The sequence below is a fragment of the Gymnoscopelus microlampas genome (assembly GCF_963454915.1).
Source record: "Gymnoscopelus microlampas genome assembly, chromosome: 13".
NCBI lineage: Eukaryota > Metazoa > Chordata > Actinopteri > Myctophiformes > Myctophidae > Gymnoscopelus > Gymnoscopelus microlampas.
Genome location: NC_139950.1, coordinates 13,062,117 through 13,076,776, shown reverse-complemented (window position 1 = coordinate 13,076,776; position 14,660 = coordinate 13,062,117). Strand labels below are relative to the sequence as shown.

Below are 14,660 nucleotides of genomic sequence, written 5' to 3'. Positions count from 1 at the left end.
AATATAGCTGCAAGCAGCGATAATACGGGGCCAGGAGAGAGAAAGAGAAATGATAATTCCTTTAACAGGTCAGTTCATGAAAGTCCTTGCGATCTTGTTTCCAATGAGGGCCTGTGAGCAATTAGGGGTTAAGAGTCTTGCTCAGGGAAAAAAATCATTTCATCGACACATTTGCTGACCTGGCCTGAATCGTACCTAGGTCAACCAGAGCCTCTGGCTCCCTAACCACTCAGCTATGGCCGACCCTCAGAGAGAGAGAGAGAGAGAGAGAGAGAGAGAGAGAGAGAGAGAGAGAGAGAGAGAGAGAGAGAGAGAGAGAGAGAGAGATAGGGAATAGATTGAAGAGACAGAGACATGGAAACGGAATAGATTGAAGATAGAAACGGAATAGATTGAAGAGAGAGAGAGAGCCATGGAAACGGAATAGACTGAGCGATAATACGGGGCCAGGGAGAGAGCGAGAGAGAGGGGCACACAGACATGGAAACTAGAGAGAGAGGGGAGAGAGAAACACTATGTGTAAACCCAAGAATGCCAAATCATGATCACCTCAATACATTGTCAGGGACAGGGACCGTACCAGCAACCCACGGACTCACAAGCTGCCTCTCTTCTCAATGAGCTAGATATATGGCCTCCCTGACAGTGTCTGTTGACATCTATAATTATTTTCGTCCATTATGAACCAAGCCTCTGTGTCCTAAACTACTCTAGATAACTGGTTCACAAACCATTAAGCAATAAAGATTTCTTTTTGTCTCCTCAGAACGAACTAGTGAAAGTTGCCGATCTACAAGCTGTTGTTTGATTGTAGATCGGCTATTTTCACAATGAAGTATGTCATACATTGAAAAAACATACTCTCTCAAATAAGCATTTAAGGTTATCTTTAACAATTGCACATGTATTAATTGACACAATCATGTTGTGTGCAATGCAACTTGAAGAAGTCCGCATCAAGTGAGACTTGAACTGGCGATCTATCTTCAGGTTGTGAGGCACACACAATAAATCTCAAAGATTGTGAGATTTATTTCTTGATAGTTTTTCATGACCATCTATCATATGGCTGAGTTTCGTAAAAAGCGTATGCACGGTTCAGCCAGAACTGCGAAAAGTGGCAGAAGAAGAAGAAATGCCAATATCAAAACGGGTCCATGCTGGAAGCCTGGCCCCGTAATAAACAAAACTATTTCACTATTCGCTGAAACCAGTGGTGCAATGCTCACTGGACGGCCTTGCACGCCGTGCCGGACCCTATTTGACCCTATTTTTTATGTAAGTTGAAGACCTCGCACGGTTTTCCTTTCCTGCCTCTAGGGAGTGTGCGTGCAAAGTTTCACATTTCCTGTTGGAAACCACGCCAGTAGAAAACATTTCCTGTAGGAAACCACGCCAGTGGAAAACATTTCCTGTAGGAAACCACGCCATTGAAAAACGGCTTGTCGGGTCTCGTTGTCTGCTGCTGTTGCACAACAACAGAAGGCTACTGACGTCAGGTGCACTAGACTAGACCAGTGGTTCTCAACCTGTGGCTCGGGACCCCCAGGGGTATCCCCACATGATTTTTGGGGGGTCCCCAGATGACAGTCAAGTGTTTAAGACCTCTTTAATACCTAAAGAAAGAAAGAAAGGCCATTACTGCATCAAAGGTAATAAACAAACTATATAACTGGTCAAACATTTGCCAAATTGTTAAATAATATAAGAAAGAGGCAAACATTGTGAAAATAGCAGACCTACAAGCTCACTGTAGATTGGCTATTTTCACAATATTTATCTGTGTAACCGAGTCAAACTTTTTAATTTTAAATGTAATGCCTCAACTCCTAAGTCCAAGTGCTTGTCAGGGTGGGGGGGTCCCCAGTTCAAATATGATTATTTTGGGGGTCCCCAGTTAAATTATAGTAAAATGATATGTAAGAAATAAAGACAGACCCACATGATTTAACGTTGTACAACCACTAGTGCACGTCAAGTGCAGTTAAAGGGATATTTCGCTTTCAAAATATTTTTGGGTAATTTTATCATCTACTCGGGTGCTGTGAGCCCCCTGGACACCTTTTAAGTTGCTTGATTCAGTATTTAGATATTCATTTTATCAGACACGCCCCCTTCCTATACAAACCCATTGTAACTTCAAACTCCATTTTAACCATGTTAGATTTATCGGAAACACCCGTCCTTGGTTCTGGTGACTGACATTGTCCTTCTAATATGTGAGGAGACTGTGTTTTTTCAATTACTTTTTCCATATTTTTTTTTCATGTTTTCAGCGGCAACCTATGAATGATCCCTTGACTGCGAGAAGAATGATAGAAGCAGAAATGACGTCATCCCCCAAAAAATCTCTGTTGACTCCCATGTTATGAGATGTAGAAAAACACTTCTAGCTCGGATTTCTTCTTTTTTTGGTGAAAACAAGCCATATTCAACTGCCGAAAACAACAGAACGGACGATCGCGGCAAAAAATGTTTTTGTTATACTGACATGATACTGACATGATGCTGACCATGATACTGACATTATACTGACATGATACTGACCATGATACTGACCATGATACTGACCATGATACTGACATTATACTGACATGATACTGACCATGATACTGACCATGATACTGACATTATACTGACATGATACTGACATGATGCTGATCATGATACTGACATGATACTGACATTATACTGACATGATACTGACATTATACTGACATTATACTGACCATGATACTACATTACATTACATTACAGTAATTTAGCAGACGCTCTTATCCAAAGCGACTTACAATAAGTGCATTTAACATAGGTAGGCAAGAAATCTACTAATCACCAGAGGTTTTAAGGGCATTCTCTTCTAAAACAAGCAAGTAAGAGTATACCTAGCGCTAAGGTAAAAGTGCAATATATTAGCTACCTACTTTCTTTAACAGATGAGACAAATAGAAAAATCAAATGAGCAAGAGCTAATACTAACAATTATACTAACATGATACTGACAAGGATACTTATCTGACATGATAATGACACTTTTCTGAACAATTTGAGCCGTTATTACATTATGAACTGTTACACATTATGAGCACATTATGAGCACATTATGAGCGACAACGCAAGGTTCTTAATGTAACACATTATTACATTATGCAAAAATATGTTATTACGTTATGCGCTCATGATTTTATTACATTATGAGCTGATTATTACATTATGAGCTTTTATTACATTATGGACCTTTATTACATTATGAGCTGTTATTACATTATGAGTTGCTACATGGCGCTATAACTGGCCGATTCGTGTTTTTATCTATAACTGCATCGATGTGTGTAAAACTTTGTAAGCGCACTCCCTAGAGACCAAGGAAAAACCTTTGCCCTGCATTCTTCACATATTAAGCCTTTTATAGCGCCGCCAGGAGGCCAACTTATGTAAAACATTTTTTTTAATATTAAGCCTTCAAATTGTATCCAAATTTCACTTAAATCGATACACATGATATAGTCATGTGATTACCATGAATTTGTTTGATTTTTCATATTCCATCCTGATTGGCTAAGATTGACATCTAAAGTGATGTCCGTTTTGAACAAAATGCCAAAAATCATGAATACAGCGTCCGATTGCGGTGAAACTTTGCATGTGCATTGGCACTACGTTGAGGAAAAAATGCCACCCTTTTTGACTTTGCCCAATTATAGCACCACCAGTAGGCCGATTTTTGCAACACTTTTCTTTTTTATAATACTCCTACAAATGTTATCCAAACATCATGCAAATCGGTACACATTATCACTATAGTCAAGTGATCAAGATGGTTCCGTCCCATTTTTCATATTCCATCATGAACATTCCCAACATTGCTGGCCCACAATAACCTACCTGACCTGGCGGAGACCTGTGCTCCGAGGAGCACTTTTTTTAGTTTACTATACTATATTTAATGTGCTGTATATGGACATGTACCTGAACCTTGAATGTTATGAAATAAGTCATGAAGGACAAGTCACACATTAGAGGGTGTCCTGAACTACTCTAGATCACTGGTTCACAAACCATTTACCAATTACTAATAAAGACATTTTTTGTCTCCTCGGAACCGAAACCAGTGAAAGCAGCAGATCTACAAGCTCAGAAACACGTTGCCATCTGAAAAGTTGTGAGATTGTAGATCGGCTATTCTCAGAATGAAGTATGTCATATATTGAAATAAAATACTCTCAAATAAGAATTTCAGGTTATCTTTAACAATTACAGATGCATTAATTGACACCACCATGTTGTGTGCAATGCAACTTAGATGAAGTCTGCATCAAGTGAGGCTTGGACTGGCAACTTTGAGGTTGAGAGGCACAAGCTTAAGCGAGAAGCTATTGGGCCAACAGACCAAAGTCAGTGAATAAGGAGGTCAGACTGATGATACCGTTTCACGCAAATAGATGAAAAATCCAGGGTTTAAAAGTGTTTTTCAAACTGCTCCAAATTGCGGACAATATAAGGGCGAGGCTTACTGGTCAAAGTGATATATGTGTTCCTCATGAGTCAAGGCACAAGTGTAAGCAAGTTTCACGACTTTCGGCCAAATGAGGCATGACTTTTGCCTGTTTAAAGTTTGCATTTTCCAAGAATTGCTATAGCGCCCCTCTTTGACCAATTGGAGTAAGATTGGTTTCAGTGATATTTGGAATGACCCTCTATATTACCGCAAAGTTTCAAAGAAATGTGAGTCTGCATGTATGTGTTAGGGGCAGATGAATAATTGTCATAAAACTGCAATATTCATTGGCTCATTAAAGCTTAATTTTTTCACTTAGAAAAAAATCCGCTACCACCGTTTTGTCGGCATGGGTCCAAAGTTTATGTGTAAACAGTTTTGTGCAGATTGCTCTAAAATCCCAGGAGGAGATAGATTTTAGCTTTTTTTCATATTATTCAAAATGGTGGGAGATCTAAAGGTCAGAGGTCAAAAGTCAGACCACGAAAGTTGTTCGGCATGTGTGTATCGAGGTTTCATGGCCGTAGGTAAAACAGGAAATGAGTTGTACCTGTTCAAAGTTGGCACTTTCAATTGAGTGCTATAGCGCCACCCTTTGACGAATGACTGTGAGATTAATTTCTTGATAGTTTTCCATGACACACTACCATATGGCCGAGTTTCGTAAAAAGCGACAGCACGGTTAAGCCAGAACTAAGATTAGCCTTCAATTGAGAGGGAGCGAAAAACAATTATCAATATAGCTGCAAGCAGCGATAATACGGGGCCAGTGAATAGAGAGAGAGAGAGACATGGAAACAGAATAGATTGAAGAGAGAGAGAGTGACATGGAAACAATAGATTGATGAGAGAGAGAGATGGAAACATAATGGTTTGATTGGACATCTCAACCTACTGCCATTAACAGGATTCAAACTCTCAACCTTCAGACTAATAGGCTGCAACACTACCTATAGTGCTATAGCTTTGTCCAGGCTGATATTGTCTGTTGAAGATCATAAACTCTTGCCTTCTTTCATGAACCAAGCCCCTGTTTCACTAACACTAAGATCACTCGTTCACAAACCATTTACCAATGAAGAAATTGTACATCTCCTCAGAACCAAAACTAGTGAAAGTAGCCGATCTACAAGCTCACAAACCATGAAAAGTTGTGAGATTGTAGATCAGCTATTTTCAGATAAAGTATGTCATACGTTGAAAAAACTTCCTCTCAAATAAGCATTTCAGGTTATCTTTACCATTTGCACATGTATTCATTGATACAGTCATGTTGTTTGCAATTCAACTTAAATTAAGTCTGCATCAAGTGAGGCTTGAACTGGCGACCTTGAGATTGTGAGGCATTCATTTAAGGGAGACGCCATTGGCCCAACAGACAAGTAATTGTGAAAAAGGAGATCACACAGATGATACAGTTTCACGCAAATAGCTGAAAAATCCTGGGTTTAAGTGTTTTTCAAACTGCTCAAAATTGCGGACAATCTAAGGGCGGAGCTTAATGGTCAAATCGATACATGTGTTCCTCATGAGTCACGGCACATGTGTAAGCAAGTTTCACGACTTTCGGCCAAACGAGGCATGACTTATGCCTGTTTAAAGTCTGCCTTTTCAAAAAATTGCTATAGCGCCCCCTTTTGGCCAATTGGAGTGAGATTGGTTTCAGTGATATTTGGAATGACCCTGTACATTTCTGCAAAGTTTCAAAGAAATGTGAGTCTGCATGTATGTTTTAGGCACAGATGAATAATTTTCATAAAACTGTAATAGTTCAAATCTATCTCCTCCTGGGATTTTTGAGCAATCTGCACGAAACGTTTAACACTTGAACTTTGGACCACTGCCTACAAAAAATTCCAACGGATTTTCCATAAGTGAAAAAATGCAGAAGTTAGGAGCCAATGACTGTTTTACATATAATTCAAAATGGTGGGCGATCTAAAGGTCAGAGGTCAAAAGTCAGACCAGAAAAGTTGTCGGGCATGAAGAGACGCATGTGTGTATCGAAGTTTCATGGTTGTAGGTCAAACAGGGCATGAGTTGTACCTGTTCAAAGTTGGCACTTTCAATTGAGTGCTATAGCGCCACCCTTTGACGAATGAGTGTGAGAATTATTTCTTGGTAGTTTTTCATGAGCATCTACCATATGGCCGAGTTTCATAAAAAGCATATGCACGGTTAAGCCAGAACTGGCAAAAACAAGTATTTTTCAAACTGCTCAAAATTGCGGAAAATCTAAGGGCGGAGCTTAATGGTCAAATCGATACGTGTGTTCCTCATGAGTCAAGGCACATGTGTAAGCAAGTTTCACGACTTTCGGCCAAACGAGGCATGACTTATGCCTGTTTAAAGTCTGCCTTTTCAAAAAATTGCTATAGCGCCCCCTTTTGGCCAATTGGAGTAAGATTGGTTTCAGTGATATTTGGAATGACCCTGTACATTTCTGCAAAGTTTCAAAGAAATGTGAGTCTGCATGTATGTTTTAGGCACAGATGAATAATTTTCATAAAACTGTAATAGTTAAAATCTATCTCCTCCTGGGATTTTTGAGCAATCTGCACGAAACGTTTAATACTTGAACTTTGGACCTCTGCCTACAAAAATTTCCAACGGATTTTCCATAAGTGAAAAAATGCAGAAGTTAGGAGCCAATGACTGTTTTTCATATAATTCAAAATGGTGGGAGATCTAAAGGTCAGAGGTCAAAAGTCAGAGGGTGAAAGTTGTTCAGCATGAGGAGACGCATATGTGTATCCAAGTTTCATGGCTGTAGGTCAAACAGGGCATGAGTTGTACCCGGTCAAAGTTGGCATTTTCAATTGAGTGCTATAGCGCCACCTTTGGACGAAAGATTGTGAGAATTATTTCTTGATCGTTTTTCATGACCATCTACCATATGGCAGAGTTTCGTAAAAAGCGACAGCGCGGTTCAGCCAGAACTGCGAAAAGTGGCAGAAGTGACAGAATAAAGTGAATAATAAAACAGGTCCAGAGCTGAGCTCTGGCCCCGTAATAATAATAAACAACATAACCGTCAGTCTTTCTTTCTTTTTTTTCCTTTTTTTTCTTTTTTTGACTGAACAATATAACAGTGCATTTCAACGTGAGGAAAAGTCATTGTATCTCAGGGTCCCTTTTCTTTTTTTTTTTTTTTAAAGAAGTGTCGGGTAGACCGCCCAGCACTTCTACTGAGTGTGGGGATTATTCTGCCCCATGCTCACTCAGTGTTATACATACGTAGGTACCCTGGAGGCCTCCTCACCCTGGATGGGTATCGGCTCACCACTGCTGGACTGGGCAGATGTTGACCCTGGACCTCTGGTGACTGCTGCAGATGTTGACCCCAGCCACTGGGGTTGGAGAGAGATGAAACCTGTTCCTCCGTAGGGTGCCTCCTGGTGTCTCCACGATGTAGGATCTGGGTGTGTCTGCTGTAGAGACCACTGTGCCTCGTTCCATAGTGTCTCTGATCCACACATGTGCACCCGGGTGCAGATGAGACATGTCATGTGCCCTGTGGCGTCGATCGTAGTTGTGTTTTTGCTTTTGCCTGTACACTTGCTCTGTCTCTCTCAGCTGTCTCATGTCCACACACACCGGGTCGAGCAGGGACGGGATGACTGGAACAGGTGTTCTGATTCTCCTCCCCATGAGGAGCTCGGTGGGACTATATCCATTAGCTAGTGGGGTAGCACGGTAGGCCATGAGAGCGAGATAGGGGTCACCTGACTTCTTCATCAGCTTTTTGACTGTCTTTATTGCTCGCTCCACCTCCCCATTACTCTGCGGGAAACGAGGACTGGACGTCACACGGCTGAAGCCCCAGTCCTGTGCAAACTTGCGGAAGCTTTCTGATGCAAACTGGCCAGCATTATCTGACCGCACCACCGCTGGGATGCCATGCCGGGCAAATATGGACTTGAAATGCATGATCACAGCTTCAGACGTTGTCTTTTCTAGTTTGGCAAATTCAACGTATCTTGAGAAATAATCTACAATCATTAAGTAGTTTTTTCCATCTGTCTGAAACAGATCTGCTCCCACAGTGGACCATGGTCCTGTAGGGAATTCAGTGGGCATCATTGGTTCTCTAAGGTTTGTTCTCTCACGTGCGCAGACGTCTCCACCAACGTCTGCAGCTGCTTACTGAGACCTGGCCACCACACAGACTGTCTAGCCCTCTCTCTGCATTTTGTGATGCCAAGATGTCCTTCATGCAGCTTGCTCAATATGTCTGCTCTGAGTGATTTTGGGATTACGATCCTCTCCCCCTTTAGCAGTAGACCCTGTTGTATAGTTAACTCTCCTGAGTCCTGAGAATGGCAGAAAAGGCTGAAACTCACGTTCAACTGAGAATTTATCCGGCCAGCCGTCCACGCAGTAGTGTTTCTGCTGGCGTAGTATGGTGTCGTTATCCTGGTGCGTCTGTATCTCCCCGAGCCTCCGCTCTGTAGCTGGCAGGTTCGACATGACAGAGTCAGCATAGAGGTTTATGTCAGCCTCAAGTAGCCCCTCCGCTGTGCTGTTTACTGGGGATCTGGACAGCACATCTGCTGTTGCAATGTTCTTTCCTGCCACATGCGATATAGTGTATGAGAATCTCATCAGACGCATTCTAAGACGCTGTATGCGTGGTGTCAGTTCATCTAAGCTTTTCGAGCCGAGGAGGGGGACCAGAGGCTTGTGGTCTGTTTCGATGTGAAAGTCTTTTCCAATGAGGTACTCAGCAAATCTCTCGCAGGCCCACGTGGAGGCCAGTGCCTCCTTCTCTATCTGTGCGTACCTCTGTTCAGTACCACTGAGGGCTCGCGAAGCATACGCCACCGGTCTCCACCCCTGGGCTGCATTCTTTTGGAGGAGAACAGCGCCCAGCCCATATGATGAGGCGTCAGCAGAGACCAGGGTTTCAGCATTGGCGTCGTACAGTGCTAGGCCAGGGGGCGTTGACAGCTCTCTCTTGAGTTGATTGAAAGCCTCCTGCTGTTGGGACCCCCACATCCACATGTTCTCTTTCTTCAGCAGTTCTCTCAGTGGACGGTGCTCTGGTGCAGAAGAAATCCCAAAGCACAAACGATTGTAACAGTACCGTCCAAACGGCGTTATGAAGGTTGTGAGCAGAGAGGACTCACTGGAGAGAGGGATCTGCCAGAAGCCTGAATTGGCGTCCAGTTTAGAAAACACTCGGGCCCCAGCAAGCTGTCCTAAAGTGTGTTCTACTGAGGGGAGTGGGTGTCTCTCCCTCATGACTGATTTGTTCAATTCTGTGAGGTCAGTGCAGATTCTGACCTTCCCTGTACGCTTGGGGACCACCACCATGGGTGCACACCAATCGGTGGGTGCTTCCACCTTTGAAATGACCCCCTGCTGTTCCATACGGTCCAATTCTTCCTTCACCTTTGGTAGAAGGGGGAGGGAGATGCGCCTGGTTGTAGAGAGGGAAAAGGGCTTTGCACCAGGCTTCAGTACAATGTTGTATTCCCCCTGCATTTTCCCCAGGCCACTGAAAAGTTTTGGGAATTGGGCTTTTACTGTCTCCTTTGAGCACAAGCAGACAGCATCCAATCTGGCTACTAAATGCAGGGCCGTGGCAGCTGACCGGCCCAGCAATGGTGTGGCCAACGCCTCCACCACATAGATGTCCTGCTCTGTGTGTCTGTTTCCCTTACAGAGCATCGCTGTGAACTTGCCCTTCACATTCAATGCCATCCCCCCCGGTCCATATATGTGCTTTGTTGTTCTCTCCAGTTTATTGAACCGGGACCGGCTGTAGAGTGTTTCTGGCACTGCTGTCACATCGGCACCTGTGTCTATTTTACACACTACATTGCAGTCGTCCATTTTTATCTCTGTCATCCATGGACCTTCCTCCACATTAGTAGTCACAGAGCCAAGGAACGCAGCTTCGTCCTCAGAATCCTCCGTCAGTGAGGCAATGTTCACCTCATGAACCATTCTGGCTCTGCACACCTTGGCGTAATGTCCAATCTTCCTACAGTGGTTGCACACCGCCTCTCTAGCTGGACATTGCTGCATACTGTGGCCTCTGGTGTCACCGCACCATTTACACTGTCTCTTATTGAAGGGCTCTGTCTGTGCAGGTTTCTTGAATGACTGAGGCTGAGAGACTTGTGACTTGGCCTGCTTGTATCTTGCTCCACCTCGCTGCTGGGCATACATACTGTCAAGCTGTGTGTTCATAATGTCCCCTTTAAAATTACTTTTCAGCATTTCTTGTTGCTTTTTAACCTGCTCACTCTGTCGAGCCTTGGTAACGGCCGTTATCAACGTCAGGTTAGGGTCCATTTGAAACATTTCTGACAGTTTTCTATCTCTCAACCCGACCACCAGTCTGTCTCTCACCATCTCATCATGTAGGGCTCCATATCCACAGTGCTCAGCCAGGCAATGTAACGTCGTTATGAAGCCGTCTACAGTCTCGTCCATTTCCTGATGCCTCTGATTAAACTTAGCCCTCTCAAAAATCACGTTTCTGCGTGTTATGAAGTGAGCATCCAACTTATCTTTCACTGTAGTGTACTCGTTCGCTTCCTCAGCGGTCAGGTGCAGTGAAACGAGTATGTCCTCTGCTTCTTCTCCCATAGTATAGATCAAAGCATTAACTTGGTTCTCGTCTGCTTGCGTCTCCAATCCTGACGCAATCCGAAACCTTTCAAAACGTTTGATCCATTTAGGCCAATCCTCCGACTTGAATGAGAACTTCTCTTCCGGGGGAACTTGAAACTGATTCATGGCGCTGCTGTGACGTTAATCTGAGTTCCCAGAAGTTTTCGCCAGCTCTGGCGAGGAACTTCTGGGCCAGAGCCCTGGTATTTGTGGGCGGGATGTACCTTACGCTCTGAATCTGAGCGGACACGCCTCTTACCGGTCTGAGAGCTGTGCAACTCGTCTAAAAAGTCCGACGAGAGGCAAACAGCAGTACACAACAATGGCGGCCGAAATTTCTCAAGGGGAAATTGCTTCCCGTCGATCCTATTTAGATGCAACACCCACTGCATGTGGATCCCGCCCCCTTTTCTTCATTGGCTGTTGATTTGAATCACAACGCAGTGGCCGCGCCCCTGCTGTCCAAGCTCCGACGCTAACCCTCCCAGACTACTGTGACGTTAGCCGGCCGGCTAAATGCTAAGCTAGGACGACGTTACTTTCACGTAAAAACAACAAACGGGGTTAAAAAAGAAATACTTGCTACTACTGGCACGTAATACTGGCCACTTCTGATACCATGTTGAGTGGTTATGTGTACCACAATGTACAGTACAGTAACATATATATATATATATATATATATATATATATATATATATATATATATATATATATATGGAGAGCCACACGATGCTGCTTTAGGTCTGGTGTACTTTATTAGAGTGTCCCCCGGTCCACAAAAGCTCCCTTACAAAGGTTCCTCACAAAGGTTCCTACCACACAGTATAAGCCAATACTACAGGCGTCTGCTTCTTCTTGGTTGTTGATGTTGATCCAACCCAAGAAGTTTAGAGAGGAATGGGTCCAACTCACACAGAAGTGATATCATGCTTGAACTTGCACCAGGTCCTTTGCGCCTCACTGTATCAATGACAGACCGTGCCTTTTCATTTCTCGGCTGCATCCCAACAGCCTCCTCCGTCTCAGCATCGTTTAACACCCTCTCCTCCAAAAGTTTGTCCAGGAGACTGTTAAGAACAGGAAGTGAAACTCTGTCGATGAAACTGCTCCTCACAGAAAACAGTTTTTCTTCTGCTGTATCCTTCAGTGGGAGCTGAACTTGAATTTTGAACTGCTGTCTTCTTAGATCAGGAGCTGCAAAGTTTACACAGCATTCCCATGCACAGGCAGAGGTGATACTGTCGCTTAGAAGCAGCCTCACATCCTTAGACCTTTCCTTTAAAGTTATGCAGAATGTTGAGATACAATTGTGATATTCATCAACTTCAAATGTTGCCCTACTTGGTTCAATTGTGATAGAGTCATCTTGAGGGGAAGTGGAGAGGGTATATTCTTGCTTTGGGATTAAATTACAGGAAGGCTTTTCAATGTAAATCTCTTCTCCATGTATCTCCCTCCTTTTGTTTATCACTTCAGTCAGCACAACGTTCCCAGGTAGCAGCAATACTTTCAGGTTTGATATGGGATCAATATCATCAATCGGTGGTGTATAAAACAGTGACACCAATGCACGTTTAGGATTGGGGCTGTTGACATCATTGACAACACCATAGGCAGAAAATGCAGTTACCTCTATGATTACATGAGTTTCTGTGATCTCTTTTGGGACGATAAGCTCACTGTTCTCATCCATCACATGGACAATTAAAGATTTGCCTCCACCCGGGGGGAGGATCTCACAATGGGGAAGGTGTAACTGACACATAGAGCCCTGATGACGTTTTATGTCAAACAGGGGTCCTGCAGGCCTCTTGCCAAGCTGGGCTAGAAGCATTTGGTTCCAAGGGACTGTCCTGTAAATCACATCTCCCTTTGTCCCCATCTTAAACACCAGGCCAGTCACTTTGCATTGGAACAGTCCTGCTTGTGTGCAGTGTAACCAGTAGCTTTCCTTGTTCCCTTCAACAAAGATATCAGGTGTATATTGTTTAACATCATTTAAGCTGTGGGACCTCTCTGCTCTGGAACTTGCCTTTTTCTCTGTACATGGAATTTGGCTCAGTGAGCGTAAGCTGTGAGAATGAGGCTGGGAGCCGGATTCACCCAACCTGATTGTACAACTGAGTGCTGTGTGATCAGCCTGTGACAGTGACACTGGAACAGGATTGTCTGTGGTTGAGAAATCACAATCTTTCCTATCTTCGGGAGTGTCTTCCATCTCGCTATTCCTCACTTTTCCAATTATGCTTTCCACTTCCTTTAGGCATTCTTCTCTTTTTCTACATCTAACTCTTTCATCTCCTCTGGAGTCTCTTCTGTCTCACTATGGAGTGAGACTTACTTTTTGCTTTACTTCTTTTAATTTAGTCCCTAAAAAAAGATAATTGAGAGAAGAAAATCAAATCATGTATATTGAATAAACGTAACTAAACATTAACTCATCTTATACAGAGACACACAGATGAGCTTTAGCAAACCCTACAGTCCACCAAAACATTTAACAGAGGCTAAAGATCTCTGACCTCTGGCTGTTAGGCCTAAACCAAAATACTGCAGAGTACTTAGTGCTGTACTCTTTATCAAAGTACTTGGTGGTCACTCTATTTCATCACACGAACGATACACACACACACAACACCAGATGGAGCTCCACTGATATCAATCCAGTCCAGTTTAAGTACAAACATGAGGACAAAGTTGTTCTACTGCTATGCCACAAAATGTGGAATGCCCTTACAATAAACATCAAAAGAGTGTAACTCCTACAAAATCGCCATAAAAGAACACCTGTCTGCAATTTGTAAGTTTAACCCCAGAAATGACCCCCCCCCCCCAACTGTCCTTTTGTACATACGTTCATTGCTTCTAGAGTTAATGATGCCTTGTATTTATTGTATATTATTGTATGGTAGCCCCTAGGGCCTTTTGTGTTATCCTTTTAACAATCATTGTAAAATCGTACCACTGTACTGTTTACAAACCGTTAATAAAGTATTCAATCAATCAATCAATCAATTCATCAATTAATCAATCAATCAATCAATCAATCAATCAAGCAATCAATCAATCATTATAGCAATAACCAATCTCTATCTCCTCTGTTTAAGGAATTTACTACCTCCATACTTTGGAATCTAAGCCTACAAACTTCATAAACTGTGGCATTGAAATGTCTAAACACAAGGACATTTCAACAAATAAACATAAATCTTCTTCTACATCTACATATAATCCTCCCCTGTGACTTCATGTTTTTTTCATGTATGAGGATGAAGAAAGGAGTCACATAGTAAATTCCTTAAATAGAGGAGATAGAGATTATTGCTACAAAGAGAAGTGTACTGGAATCACACTCTAAGTACAGTATTTCCAAAAGGTCTAAATGAGGGATTAGTATAATTAGTAGTAGAACTCTTTATTATTTAAAAAAATCACACCCTGTGTGAAGTGAGTGGTGCCTTTGATGAGCCCCGTATTGACCCCCGTATTGATGTTGTCATCAATGTTTGTGGACAGACATAGAAAACAGACTAGA

The 14,660-nt window shown here is 42.7% G+C and overlaps 1 long non-coding RNA gene across 1 annotated transcript in view; it reads right to left on the bottom strand.

The window, feature by feature from the left end:
* LOC311059163 overlaps nucleotides 1-14,660 on the bottom strand; it is a 39,024-nt gene that overhangs the window by 19,642 nt on the left and 4,722 nt on the right. The window lies entirely within an intron of this gene.